Source organism: Solanum stenotomum, chromosome 11 (genome assembly GCF_019186545.1).
Source record: "Solanum stenotomum isolate F172 chromosome 11, ASM1918654v1, whole genome shotgun sequence".
NCBI classification, from domain to species: Eukaryota; Viridiplantae; Streptophyta; class Magnoliopsida; order Solanales; family Solanaceae; genus Solanum; species Solanum stenotomum.
In genome coordinates this window covers 30,067,789-30,084,160 of record NC_064292.1, presented here as the reverse complement: position 1 = coordinate 30,084,160, position 16,372 = coordinate 30,067,789, and positions in this window count along the sequence as shown.

The window sequence follows — 16,372 nt, the reverse complement described above, 5'->3', positions numbered from 1 at the left end:
CTTATGGAATACTTGGTGCAATTTATCACCTTAAGGTTACCAAAGATGAACTTACATATAGCCTTCACCAATCCAACCATATATATTCATAGAGTCATAATCACACTATAAGACATAGTCTTCACATAGGAACCATCACCTAAGACAACCCCCAAGTCACACTAGGGCAATGTGCAAGTAGAATACCATAATACTACTCACACCAAGTGTTCCTAAGAAGCCACCATAGACTAGGCACATCATATTCAACAAGTCATAACATCTTCATTTAACATTAGACATAAGACCAACATACTTCATAACATCATATAAGGACTCATTCCTTTACTACATCATTAGTCATAACCCATTTAGTTCATATCATAGGTAAACCACCCTCACAACCCCCTCACAAGCACACTTGTGCAATGTACACATGGAGTCCCATACCCCCACATATACTAAGCAAGCCCATTAAGAAGTCATAAGTGTAATTCGCATTCATAATCATACTTCATGTCTTGACATACATAAAGTCAACCTTAACATGTTTTCATATTAACATACCTAGACCATAGTCTTCATTACATAAAAAGCCTAATCATAACCTCCCTTAGAGTACACTTATCCAATGCATAAGTAGGGTCCATAGTCCTACCTAAACTAAGTAACTCTTCAAGAAATCATGACTAGAGTTCATATTCTTATCTTAGTTCATTTCTTAACTTTCGGGAGACATTGCCATAACCGACATAGACCATGTGAGCTACATGGAATCCAGTGTTCTACTCCCACACCGAAAAGAGAGGGTACTACTTGCCAAAGTAGGACCTACATACATAATAGCTATCTAGTGGATCCACTAAGCTAATACCTACGTGGGCACGTAGTTATGGCACAAGGAGATTACTACTAGAAAACCTTGACTTACAAAGCGTGGAGGTTTCCATCTCATGAGACAACATCTATGTTAGGAACCCGGACTTGCTAAACGTGAAGGTTCTCTTGTGGGAAGCTGGACTTGCTAAACGTGAAGGTTCTCTTGTGGGAAGCCGGACTTGCTAAACGTGAAGCCCCCACTCTCATTTTCATGTTCACTCGGTGCTAAGCTCCAACTCCCTTTTTAAACATCTTTCAGCCTTTGTTTAACATTAGTTCATAAATTTGGCTTTATGGACTTAATCCCTCATATCATATAACTCAAAGGTTTCTAAGATGAGAATGACCTTTCATCATAGAACCTGCATTATGTGAGAATGACCTTTCACATAGTCATACCATATTCATAACATAGTCTTCTTTAGAGTACAATTGAGGAAACCTTTCAAGAGACTCACCTTCACTAGATTATCATAACCTTATTCATTCATTCATGTGTGTGTGTACATATGTGAGAAAGCCTTTCACATAAACACCTTTATACAACACATATTCATACCTTGCTAATCATACAATGTGCATACATAATAAGATGTAAAGGCGCATATAAGAGTTAACCTTTCAATAGACACCATAACACATCATATTCATAGCTATACATGTAGAGTGTGTGTGTGCATATTGGTCCTCATAGTGACATAATAGCAACAACATTGGCATGGAGTGCACTTACCTTCAAGGGATCAAAACACATTCACAATGTCCCCAAATCATAAGTAATTCACATATTAAGCCTTTAGGGATTCTAGACCACTCACCCACACTTCATCATAGAAGACAAAGACACATTCAACATTTAATAGTTACTCCTAACATGTATATGATCACACATTCATATAGGGTTCATAAAGGTGTGGGGTCATTCCACAATAGTGTTTAACATAATCAATCATGTAGACGACACCTTATCCCTAACATTATTATTCACATTATACTCCTCATCTTCAACATACTTTAAACATCATGCTAGCATTGAGGATTTCATACATAACCTTCATAGCACAACTTCATAAACATATGTATCATAATCATCAATTCACTTCACATCCATTGCCTTTCAGGCAATGATCTCAACATGTATAGCTAGAAAAGAAGTAAACACCTCCACCATAAGTGTATCAAGCCATACAACATCAATTCTCATACTATAGACTAGAAGTTAGGTCAACTTACCAATTCTCCAAGCCATGATCACCATGGATCAATCCTCAACAATTCATAATCAATTGAAATAGGTAGCAATAGGAATCAACAATGTAATTCAATAACATAAACATAATCCAAGTACAATTCTATAAACAAAGGGATCAACCCAAAACTTTGCCGATAAGGCCATAATTATCAACTCATCAATATACCAACAATTCAACATGAATAAGTATATATAATCATAGGAAACATCAATACAATCTAATCTAAACATAATTTCACCAATAGAGATCATATTCACAAAGACCCACATCATAGTCCAATTTTTTAGAATTTGGGGATCATGGGTTCTTTAAGAATTCCTTTGAAAATTATCTTAAAAACCTTAATTCCACATTGATTCATCAATTGAATGATTTAGAAAATCGTTTGACAAAGGACCCATGTTTGGATTGAAAATTGGGAATTTTGGTATTTGGATCACTTTTAAAAATCTTTGATAGAACTCGTTGAATGAAAGGTTATTCAAGAATCAAGAGTTACCATACCTTAATTATTGAAGACCCATGAAATTGAAGAAGAAATAAGTTGAAAACCCATCTTCTAGCTTGAGCTTCATCATGGTCTTCAATGGGGGGTTTTGAGAGAATCTATTTTGAGAGGGAAGGGTCAATTTGAAGAATGGGGCCTGATTTTAGGTTTTTTGGGTTTTAACCAACTTAAAATACCCTAAAATAGGTAGAATAACCATTTATAATAATTCCCCAAAGTACCCAAACTACCCCTCACTTAGTTGGACCTTTTAAACAAGTCAAACTTGAGTTTTATTTTTGCAGATTTCGTCGCAGAAGTGTTCCCACAAGTTTCTGGAAATTAAATTTCGAGACAATAGAGTCCGCGACATGTCGCGATGTGGACCAAACATTTGGCCCTTGGTGGAGCTAGTCTGCGACGTGGACATGCTCCCTTCAAGCTGCCTTGGCAGCTTGCTTGGCTAAGGTTGGGATCCTCCTCGGGGACCCTTAGGGTGACCCCAGGGTGTTGTATCCGAACGTTTTGACCCTATAAACATTTATTAAGACATTAGGGTCACCTCCACTGATTTTATATTCCAAACAACACATAAAAACATGAACAACACACTAGAACACACCAACAGTAAAATACTAGTTTCCGAACGTCTTGGTCGTCCCTTGATGTTTGACTTCCACACTCTTTAAAATTGACTTAAAAGGCTATTCTTCATTATTTTGACAAGTTATTAATGCATAAAACTCATGTGAGGTTCTACTTTATCCTACTTTATTTTGAGGGTCGTTACAATTACGTCGGAAATCTGCATCACCAAACGATCGATGGATTATAACACACGTGAGTCGGCAAAACAGAGGGTTTACCCATTCCGAGGATCGTATGATGTTGAAAATGTGCCGGTTTACCCGTCGAGAACAATCAACTCTAAAACTAAGGTCTTGACGGACGTCCACAAAAAAATACGACAAAAATGAAGTCCGAAATCCAGATCTCCAAAAGATCCATGGACTATAGCATATTAAAATTGACAAAATGGGGGTTTACCCACAACGGGGATCGTTTGACCTTGAAAATGGGCCGGTTTAGCCATCGGGACCAATCGACTCCATAGCTGGCGTCTTTAGGGACGCCCATGAAATTTTTTGGCACAATGACGTTAGAAATCTGGATCACCAAAAGATCCATTGACCATAGAGCACACGAAAATTGGCAAAACTGGGGGGTTTACCCGCTCCGGGATTCATTTGACCTTGAAAATGGGCCGGTTTGCCGATCAAGACCAACCTACTCCATAACTAAGGTCTTGACAGACGTCCACAAAAAATTTCAGCAAAAATGAAATCACAAATCTAGATCACCAAAAGATCCATGGACTAAGCACACGAAAATCGGAAAAACGGGGGGTTGACCCGCTCCGTGACTCGTTTGACCTTGAAAATGGGTAGGTTTACTAGTCCGGACCAACCTGCTCCATAGCTAAGGTCTTGATGGATGTACATGAAATTTTTTGGCAAAAATGACGTCGAAAATTCGGATCACCAAAATATCCATGGACTATAGCATACAAAAATTGGCAAAACGGGGGATTTACCCGCTCCGAGGTTTGTTTGACCTTGAAAATAGGATAGTTTTCCCATTGAGACCATCCTACTCCATAGCGTTCATGATGGACATCCATGAAAAAATTTGGCAAAAATGACGACGAAAATTTGGATCACTTAAAGATCCATGGACTTATAGCACACGAACATGGGCAAAACGACAGGTTTACCCGATCCGGAGACCATTTTACATTGAAAATGGTCAATTTACCTATCGGGACCGACCGACTCCATAGCTAAGGTCTTGTCGCACATCCACGAAAATTTTTGGCAAAAAAGACATCCGAAATCTGGTTCACCAAACGATCCATGTTCTATAGCACACAAAAATCTACAAAACGGGGGGTTTACCCGCTCCGAGGCTCATTTGACCTTGAAAATGGGATGATTTTCCCGTTGAGACCAACCGGCTCCAAAGCTAAGGTATTGACAGACATCCACAAAAAATTTCGGCAAAAATGACATCGAAAATCCAGAACACCAAAAGTTCCATGGACTATAGCACACGAAAATCGGTAAAATGGGGGGTTTACCCGCTACGGGGCATTTTGACTTTTAAAATGGGACAGTTTTTGAATCAGAACCAACCGGCTCCATAACTAAAGACTTGACGGACGTCCATGAAATTTTTTGGTAAAAATGACTTTGGTAATCCGAATCACCAAAAGGTGAATGGACTATAGCACACAAAAATTGGCAAAATGGGGGATTTACCCACTCCGGGGTTTCTTTGACCATGCCAATGGGCCGGTTTGCCTGTCGTGACAACCCGGATCAATAGTTAAGGTCTTGACGGACGTCCACAAAAAACTTCGGCAAAAATGACATCGAAAAATATGGATGACCAAAAGATCCATGGACTAGCACAAAAAAATTGGCAAAAAGGGGGGTTTACCCTTTTCGGGGATCGTTTGACCTTGAAAGTTGGCCGGTTTAACCGTCGGGACCAATCGGATCCAAAGATAAGGTCTTGACGAATGTCTATGAAATATTTCAGACAAAATTACATCGGAAATCCGGATCACCAAAAGATCAATGGACTATATATCTCTCGATAATTGGCAAAATGAGTGGTTTACCCGCTCCGGGATTGGTTTGATCATGAAAAAGTACCGGTTTGCCCGTCAGAACCAACCAGATCCATTGCTAAGGTCTTGACAGATGTCCACAAAAAACTTTGAGAAAAATAATGTAAAAAATCTGGATCACCAAAAGATCCATGGACTATAGCACACGAAAATTGGCAAAATGGTGGGTTTACCCATTTCGTGACTCGTTTGACCTTGACAATGGGCCGGTTGGCCCGTCCAGACCAACCAGCTCCAAGCCTAAGGTCTTGAAAAACGTCTACAAAAATTCTTAGCAAAACTAACTTTGGAAATACGGATCACCAAAAGATCCATTGACTATAGCTCACGAAATTTGGTAAAACGTGGTTTTACCCGCTCTGGGGCCTGTTTGAACTTTAAAATGGGCCGGTTTTCCCGTCAGGACCAACCCGCTCCATAGTTAAGGTCTTGACGAACGTCCAAAAATTTTTTGGCAAAAATGACATCGGATATCCGGATCACCAAAAGATCCATGGACTATAGCACACGAAAATTGGCAAAATGGGGGGTTTACCTATTTCATGACTCGTTTGATCTTGACAATGGGCCGGTTAGCCTGTCTAGACCAACCGGCTCCAAAGCTAAGGTCTTGACGAACGTCCACAAAAATTCTTAGCAAAACTAACTTTGGAAATACGGATCACCAAAAGATCCATTGACTATAGCTCACAAAATTTGGTAAAACGGGGTTTTACCAGCTCCGAGGCTTCTTTGAAGTTTAAAATGGGTTGTTTTTCCTGTGGAATGAACTGGCTCTACAGCTAAGGCTTGACGAAGGTCCACAAAAATATTTGGCAAAAATGACGTCAAAAATCTGGATAACCAAAAGATCCATGGACTATAGAACAGGAACATCGGCAAAACGGGGGTTTTACCCGATCTGGGATCGTTTTACATTGAAATTGGATGGTTTACCCATCGAGACCAACCGCCTCAATATCTAATGTCTTGACGGACGTCCGTGAAAAATTTCAGCAACAAAGACGTCAGAAATTTGGATCACCAATAGATCCATCTACTATAGCACACGAAAATCAACAAAACGGGGGGTTTACCCTCTCCGAGGTTAATTTGACCATGAAAATGGAAGGGTTTGCCTATCTAGACCAACGACTCCATATCTAAAGTCTTGACGGACGTCCACGAAATTTTTTGGCAAAAATGACGTCGGAAATCTGGATCACCAAAAGATTCATGGACTATGGGACACGAAAATCGGTAAAACAAGAGGTTTACCCGCTCCGGGAATTCTTTGACATTGAAAATAGGCTGGTTTTCTCGTCTGGACCAACCAGCTCCATAGCTATAGTCTTGATGAACGTCCACAAAATTTTTTGGCAAAAAAGACGTCGGAAATACGGATCACCAAAAGATCCATAGACTATAGCATACGAAAATCGGTAAAACGGTGGGTTTACCCGCTTTGGGTTCGTTTGACCTAAAAAATGGGACAGTTTTCCCGTTGAGACGATCCTATTCCATAGCTAAGTTCAAGATGGACGTCCATGAATAAATTTGGCAAAAATAACGACGGAAATTCAGATCACTTAAAGATCCATGGACTTATAGCACACGAACATGGGCAAAACGACAGGTTTACCCAATCTGGGGACCGTTTTACATTGAAATTGGTCCTTTTACCCGTCGGGACCAACCGGCTCCATATCTAAGGTCTTGTTGGACATCCACAAAAAAATTTGGCAAAAAAGACAACGAAAATCTGGATCACCAAAGGATCCATGTTCTATAGAACACGAAAATCTACAAAACTGGGGGTTTACCCGCTCTGGGGATCATTTGACCATTAAAATTGGGCGATTTCCCATTCGGACCAATCGACTCCATAACTAAGGTCTTGACGGACGTCTACGATAAATTTCATCAAAAATGACGTCGGAAATGCGGATCAGCAAAATATCCATGGACTATAGCACAAGAAAACGGGAAAAACTGGTGGTTTACCCTCTCCGAGGCTCATTTGACCTTGAAAATGGGCTTGTTTTCCCGTTGAGACCAACCGGATCCATAGATAAGGTCTTGACAGATGTCCACGAAAATTTTTGATAAAAATGACATCGGAAATCCAGACCACCAAAAGATCCATGGACTATAGCACACGAAAATTGGCCAAATGAGGGGTTTACCCGCTCTGGGGCATATTTGACTTTGAAAGTAGGCCGGTTTTCGAATTGGGACCAACCGGCTCTATAGTTAAAGACTTGACGGACGTCCATGAAAATTTTTGGCAGAAATGACTTTGGCAATCTGAATCACCAAAAGATCAATGGACTATAGCACACAAAACTTGGCAAAATGGGGGATTAACCCAATCTGGGGTTTCTTTGAAAATACCAATGGGCCGGTTTTCCTGTCGTGACAACCTGGATCAATAGTTAAGGTCTTAACGGACATCCACGAAAAACTTTGGCAAAAATGACATCAAAAAATCTGGATGACCAAAAGCTCCATGGACTAGCACACAAAAATCGGCAAAAAGGGGGGTTTACCCTTTTCGGGGATCGTTTGACCTTGAAAGTGGGCCGGTTTACCCGTCGGGACCAATCGGCTCCAAGGATAAGGTCTTGACGAATGTCCATGAAACATTTCAGCCGAAATGACGTCAGAAATCCGGATAACCAAAAGATCCATGAATTATATAGCTCTAGATAATTGGCAAAACAAGTGGTTTACCCGCTCCGGGATTGGTTTGATCATGAAAATGTGCCGGTTTGCCCGTCAGGACCAACCAGATCCATTGCTAAGGTGTTGACGCACGTCCACAAAACATTTTTGAAAAAATAATGTAAAAAATCTAGATTACCAAAAGATCCATGGACTATAGCACACGAAAATCGGCTAAATAGGGGGTTTACCCATTTCATGACTCGTTTGACCTTGACAATAGGCCGGTTATCCCGTCCAGACCAACCAGCTCCAAAGCTAAGTTCTTGACGAACGTCCACAAAAATTCTTAGAAAACCTAACTTTAGAAATATGGATCATCAAAAGATCCATTGACTATAGCTCACGAAATTTGGTAAAACGGGGGTTTACCCGCTCCGGGGCTTGTTTGAACTTTAAAATGCACCGGTTTTCCCGTGAGACCAACCTTCTATAGCTAAGGCTTGACGGACGTCCACAAAAATATTTGGCAAAAATGACGTAAAATATCCGAATAACCAAAAGTTCCATCGACTATAACACAAGAACATCGACAAAATGGGGGTTTTACCCGATCTGGGGATCTTTTGACATTGAAAATAGATGGTTTGCCCATCAGGACCAACCAACTAAATATCTAAGGTCTTGACTGATGTCCATGAAAAATTTCAGCAAAAAAGAAGACGGAAATTTGGATCACAAATTGATCCATGTACTATAGCACACGAAAATCAACAAAACAGGGGGTTTACCCTCTCCGGGGTTCATTTGACCATGAAAATAGGTGGGTTTACCTGTCTGGACCAAAAATCAGTAAAACTAGAGGTTCACCCGCTCCGGGTATCGTTTGACCTTAAAAATAGGCTAGTTTTCTCGTCTGGACCAACCAGCTCCATAGCTAAGGTTTTGACGGCCATCCATGAAATTTTTTGGCAAAAATGACGTCAGAAATCTGGATCACCAAAATAACCATGGACTATAGCATACGAATATCGACAAACCGGGGGGCTTACCCGCTCCGGGGTTTGTTTGACCTTGAAAATGGGACAGTTTTCCCATTGAGTCCATCCTACTCCATAGCTAAGTTCATGATAGATGTCCATGAAAACATTTGGCAAAAATGAAGACAGAAATTTGGATCACTTCAATATCCATGTACTTATAGCACACGAATATGGCCAAAAAGGAAGGTTACCCGATCCGATGACCGTTTTACATTGAAAATGGCCATTTTACCCGTCAGGACCAACCGGCTCCATAACTAAGGTACTGTTTGATATCCACGAAAAATTTCGGCAAAAAAAACATTAGAAATCTGGATCACCAAAGGATCCATGTTCTATAGCACACGAAAATCTACAAAACGGGGGGTTTACCCCCTCTGGGGCTCATTTGACCATAAAAATTGGGCAGTTTCCCATCTTGACCAACCGACTCCATAACTAAGGTCTTGACGGATATCCACAAAAAATTTCAGCAAAAATTACATCGGAAATGCGGATCAACAAAAGTTCCATGGACTATGGGACACAAAAATTAGTAAAACAAGAGGTTCACCCGCTCTGGGGATCGTTTGACCTTGTAAATAGGCCGGTTTTCTTGTCTGGATCAACTAGCTCCATAGCTAAGGTCTTGACGGACATCCACGAAAAATTTCTGCAAAAATAACGTTGGAAATGCGGATCAAAAAAAGTTCCATGGACTATAGCACAGGAATATCGGCAAAACCGAGTGGTTTACCCGTTCCGAGGCTCATTTGACCTTGTAAATGGGCTGGTTTTCTCGTTGAGATAAATCGGTTCCTTAGCTAAGGTCTTGACAAATGTCCACGAAATATTTTGACATCGGAAATCCAGACCACCAAAAGATCCATAGACTATAGCACACGAAAATCGGCAAAATGGTGGGTTTACCCGCTCCGGAGAATATTTGACTTTGAAAATGGGCCGGTTTTTAAATCGGAACCAACCGTCTTTATAGCTAAAGTCTTGACGGACGTCAATGAATTTTTTTGGCAAATATGACTTCGGCAATCTGAAGCACCAAAAGATCAACGGATTATAGCACACAAAAATTGGTAAAATGGGGGATTTACCCACTCCGGGGTTTCTTTGACCTGCCAGTGGGCCGGTTTTCCTGTCGTGACAACCCAGATCAATAGCTAAAGTCTTGACGGACGGCCACGAAAAACTTTGGCAAAAATGACATCCAAAAATCAGGATGACAAAAAAATCCATGGACTAGCACACAAAAATCAGCAAAAAGGGGGGTTTACCCTTTTCGGGGATCGTTTGACCTTGAAAGTGGGTTGGTTTACCCGTAGGAACCAATCGGCTCCACAGATAAGGTCATGACGAATATCCATGAAATATTTCGGCCAAAATGACTTTGGAAATCTGGATCACCAAAAGATCCATGGACTATATAGCTCTCAATAATTGGCAAAACGAGTGGTTTACCCGCTCCAGGATTGGTTTGATCATGAAAATGTGCCGGTTTCCCCGTCATGACCAACCGCATCCATTGCTCAAGTCTTGACAGACGTCCACAAAAATTTTTGGCAAAAATAATGTAAAAAATTTTGATCACCAAAAGATCCATACACTATAGCACACGAAAATCAGCAAAATGATGCGTTTACCCGTTTCGTGACTCGTTTGACCTTGACAATGTGCAGGTTAACCTGTCTAGACCAACCGTCTCCAAAGCTAAGGTCATGAAGAACGTCCACAAATATTCTTAGCAAAACTAACTTTGGAAATACGGATCACCAAAAGATCCATTGACTATAGCTCACGAAATTTGGTAAACTGGGGTTTTACCCACTCCGGGGATTGTTTGAAGTTTAAAATGGGCTGGTTTTCCCGTGAGACCAACCAGCTCTATAGCTAAGGCTTGACAGACGTCCACAAAAATATTTGGCAAAAATGAAGTCAGAAATCCGGATAACCAAAAGATCCATGGACACATGAACATCGGAAAAACAGGGGGTTTACCCGAAAAATTTTATTCTGGGCGAGGCACAAGTATGATGTGGCAGACAAGAGTTGTAAGAGGCCCATTTATATTTTGCCAATTGGATCACTTTCAGAAAAAGGGGACACTCCTCTTTCTCTCTCTTCCTTTTAACGTTTTTTCCCTTTCTTACTTCTTTTACTTTTTTTTTTCCTTTGGTTTCTTTTATAAAATGTGGGACCCATATGTACTTATTTCCCTACTTTTTCTTTTCTAATTTTAATCTTTACTTTTACTTTTTCTTTCTTACTTGCATTTTCCTTTTTGCTTGTTAATTCTTAGTGTAAATTTTATTTTTTATTTTTTGTTTTAATAAAGAAACTTTGAAACTCACCCACGGTATCTATTATATATTTTATATCTCTATTACTATTTATTTGAGGGGAAATTAAAGTAATATGTCGAAAAAATTAAATTTACTTATTTTTGGATGAATTCAAGAAAATTGAGGATAGTGAAATTAAAAAAAAAATTAGTGAAAATTCATGTAATCAACCCACTGAACTAATTAGTTTATGCTTTTCTTTTTTTACGTACTGAATTTTGATTTAAATTTACGATCATTATATAAGTTTTTAGTTTATTATTTTTTCTATTCTATATTATTTATTTTATTATAATAAATAGTTGTTTGAAATTTATTTTTTAGTTTATAAAATCAAGATATAAGTAATTTTTTTAATCCTAACAATTAATTTTTTTATAATTATAAATAAATTTTGTAAAATTGCAAAAATTCTTTCAAGGAATAAATTATTAAAAATATTATTTATATTTATAATTTCTAAAAACATGTAAGAAAAGTAGATAAGCAAAATATTTATTAAATTTCACCTATCTTGTTTTTTAAGAATAAAAATATGGTATAAATTGACGAAAATAATATGTATTTATGTTGGTGTTTTTGGATGTTTTTCGTTTTTGAATTTCATGACAATAGTATCAAAACTTAAGTAATTGTTTTTCAAGATCATTGATGTTCTTTCCGTTTTAGTTACTTATTGAAGAGTATTTGTGGATTGAAGTGTTTTTGGATTATGAAATTGTTGGTTTAATTTTATCATGTTGCGTTTCATTTAAACACAAAATATAAATTATTTCATTAGTTAAATTATTTATTGTAGTGACTAGTGAGAATGTACATTATGTTAGCATTTATTAATTGAGAAAAGGTTCTATACAAACTTGTGGTCCCTCCATCTCAAATTATTAAAAATATTTTTCCGAAATTATTATTTATTTTAGATAATTAAAATAGAGTGTATTAAGAAGAGTTACAAGGCAATTAGTAATTATTTTTCTACTTATTCATAATTTCTTTAGTAAAGATGTGTATAAAAAGAAAAGTTTCACATGGACCCCACAATTATTTTGCAATTCCCACTCAAACTTTACATTCTCTCTCCTTTTGGTTTCATTTTTCAACCTTAACTAATGGTTTGGGCCCCATGATCCACATGTCAAAAAATGGATGGAGCCTCTTCCAACTTTTGTTGGTTGGGCCTCTACCATAGTAAAATTTTTCGGTTTACCCAATCTGGGGAATCGTTCGACATTGAAAATGGATGGTTTACCCATCGTGACCAACTGACCCAATGAAAAATTTCAGCAAAAAAGACGTTAAAAATATGGATCACCAATAGATCCATTTAATATAGCACACGAAAGTCAACAAAACGGGGGGTTTACCCTCTTCGGGGCTCATTTGACCATGAAAATGGGAGGGTTTGCCTGTCTGGACCAACGGCTCCATAGCTAAAGTCTTGACGGACGTCCATGAAATTTTTTGTCAAAAATGACGTCGTAAATCTGGATCCCAAAAGATCCATGGACTATGGGACACAAAAATTGGTAAAACAAGAGGTTCACCTGCTCCGGGGATCGTTTGACCTTGAAAATAGGCCGGTTTTCTCGTTTGGATCAACCAGCTCCATAGCTAAGGTCTTGACCAACGTCCATGAAATTTTTTGGCAAAAATGACGTCGGAAATCTGGATCACCAAAAGATCCATGGACTATAGGACACAAAAATTGGTAAAACAAGTGGTTCACCTGCTCCGAGGATCGTTTGACCTTGAAAATAGACCGGTTTCCTCGTCTGGATCAACCAGCTCCATAGCTAAGGTCTTGACGAATATCCACGAAAAATTTCTGCAAAAATGACGTCGAAAATGCGGATCAACAAAAGTTCCATTGACTATAGCACAGGAAAATCGGCCAAACGGGTGGTTTACCCGTTCCGAGGCTCATTTGACCTTTTAAATGGGCTGGTTTTCCCGTTGAGATAAATCGGTTTCATAGCTAAGGTCTTGACAGACGTCCACGAAATTTTTTGGCAAAAATGACATCGGAAATCCAGACCACCAAAAGATCCATAGACTATAGCACACAAAAATCGGCAAAATGGGGGGTTTCCTGCTCCGGAGAATATTTGACTTTGAAAATGGGCCGGTTTTTGAATCGGAACCAACCGTCTTTATAGCTAAAGTCTTGACGGACGTCCATGAAATTTTTTGGCAAATATGACTTCGGCAATCCGAAGCACCAAAAGATCAACGGACTATAGCACACAAAAATTGGCAAAATGGGGGATTTACCCACTCCGGGGTTTCTTTGACCATGCCAATGGGCTGGTTTGCCTGTCGTGACAACCCGGATCAATAGTTAAGGTCTTGACGGACATCCATAAAAAACTTCAGCAAAAATGACATCCTAAAATCAGGATGACAAAAAGATCCATGGACTAGCACACAAAAATTTGCAAAAAGGGGGGTTTACCCTTTTTGGGGATCGTTTGACCTTGAAAGTGGGTTGGTTTACCCGTAGGAACCAATCGGCTCCACAGATAAGGTCTTGACGAATGTCCATGAAATATTTCGGCCAAAATGACTTCGGAAATCCGGATCACCAAAATGTCAATGGACTATATAACTCTCGATAATTGGCTAAACGAGTGGTTTACCCGCTCCAGGATTGGTTTGATCATGAAAATGTGCCGGTTTGCCCGTCAGGACCAACCGGATCCATTGCTAAAGTCTTGACAGACGTCCACAAAAAATTTTGGCAAAAATAATGTAAAAAATTTTGATCACCAAAAGATCCATAAACTATAGCACACGAAAATCAGCATAATGATGTGTTCCCGTTTTGTGACTCGTTTGACCTTGACAATGGGCCGGTTAGCCTGTCTAGACCAACCGGCTCCAAAGCTAAGGTCTTGACGAACGTCCACAAAAATTCTTAGCAAAACTAACTTTGGAAATACGGATCACCAAAAGATCCATTGACTATAGCTCACGAAATTTGGTAAACCGGGGTTTTAGCACTCCGGGGCTTGTTTGAAGTTTAAAATGGGCTGGTTTTCCCGTGGGACCAACCGGCTCTATAGCTAAGGCTTGACAGATGTCCAAAAAAATAATTGGCAAAAATGAAGTCAGAAATCCGGATAACCAAAAGATCCATGTACACATGAACATCGGAAAAACAGGGGGTTTACCCAATCTGGGGAATCGTTTGACATTGAAAATGGATGGTTTGCCCATCGTGACCAACTGGCCCCATGAAAAATTTCAGCAAAAAAGACGTTGGAAATATGGATCACCAATAGATCCATTTACTATAGCACACGAAAGTAAACAAAACGGGGGGTTTACCCTCTTCGGGGCTCATTTGACCATGAAAATGGGAGGGTTTGCCTGTCTGGACCAACGGCTCCATAGCTAAACTCTTGACGGACGTCCATGAATTTTTTTGGCAAAAATGACGTCGAAAATCTGGATCCCAAAAGATCCATGGACTATGGGACACAAAAATTGGTAAAAGAAGAGGTTCACCCGCTCCGGGATCGTTTGACCTTGAAAATAGGCCGGTTTTCTCGTCTGGATCAACCAGCTCCATAGCTAAGGTCTTCACGAACGTCCATGAAATTTTTTGGCAAAAATGACGTCGAAAATCTGGATCACCAAAAGATCTATGGACTATGGGACACAAAAATTGGTAAAACAAGTGGTTCACCTGCTCCGGGGATCGTTTGACCTTGAAAATTGGCTGGTTTCCTCGTCTAGATCAACCAGCTCCATAGCTAAGGTCTTGACGAACATCCACGAAAAATTTATGCAAAAATGACGTCGGAAATGCGGATCAACAAAAGTTCCATTGACTATAGCACAGGAAAATAGGCAAAACGAGTGGTTTACCCGTTCCGAGGCTCATTTGACCTTTTAAATGGGTTGGTTTTCCCGTTGAGATAAACCGGTTTCATAGCTAAGTTCTTGACAGAAGTCCACGAAATTTTTTGGCAAAAATGACATCGGAAATCCAGACCACCAAAAGATCCATAGACTATAGCACACAAAAATCGGCAAAATAAGGGGTTTAGCCGCTCCGTAGAATATTTGACTTTGAAAATGGTCCGGTTTTTGAGTCGAAACCAACCGTCTTTATAGCTAAAGTCTTGACGGACGTCCATGAAATTTTTTGGCAAATATGACTTCGGCAATCCGAAGCACCAAAAGATCAACGGACTATAGCACACAAAAATTGGCAAAATGGGGGATTTATCCACTCCGGGGTTTCTTTGACCATGCCAATGGGCCGGTTTGCCTGTTGTGACAACCCGGATCAATAGTTAAGGTCTTGACGGACGTCCACGAAAAACTTCGGCAAAAACGACCTCCAAAAATCAAGATGACAAAAAGATCCATGGACTAGCACACAAAAATCAGCGAAAGGGGGGGTTTACCCTTTTCGGGGATCATTTGACCTTGAAAGTGGGTTGGTTTACCCGTAGGAACCAATCGGTTCCACAGATAAGGTCTTGACGAATGTCCATGAAATATTTCGGCCAAAATGACTTCGGAAATCCGGATCACCAAAATGTCCATGGACTATATAACTCTCGATAATTGGCAAAACGAGTGGTTTACCCGCTCCAGGATTGGTTTGATCATACAAATGTGCCGGTTTGCCCGTCAGGACCAACCGGATCCATTGCTAAGGCCTTGACAAACGTCCACAAAAATTTTTGGCAAAAATAATGTAAAAAATTTTGATCACCAAAAGATCCATAAACTATAGCACACGAAAATCAACAAAATGATGTGTTCCCGTTTCGTGACTCGTTTGACTTTGACAATGGGCCGGTTAGGCTGTCTAGACCAACCGGCTCCAAAGCTAAGGTCTTGACGAACGTCCACAAAAATTCTTAGCAAAACTAACTTTTGAAATACGGATCACCAAAAGATTCATTGACTATAGCTCACGAAATTTGGTAAACCGGGGTTTTACCCACTCCGGGGATTGTTTGAAGTTTAAAATGGGCTGGTTTTCCCGTGTGACCAACCAGCTCTATAGCTAAGGCTTGACAGACGTCCACAAAAATATTTGG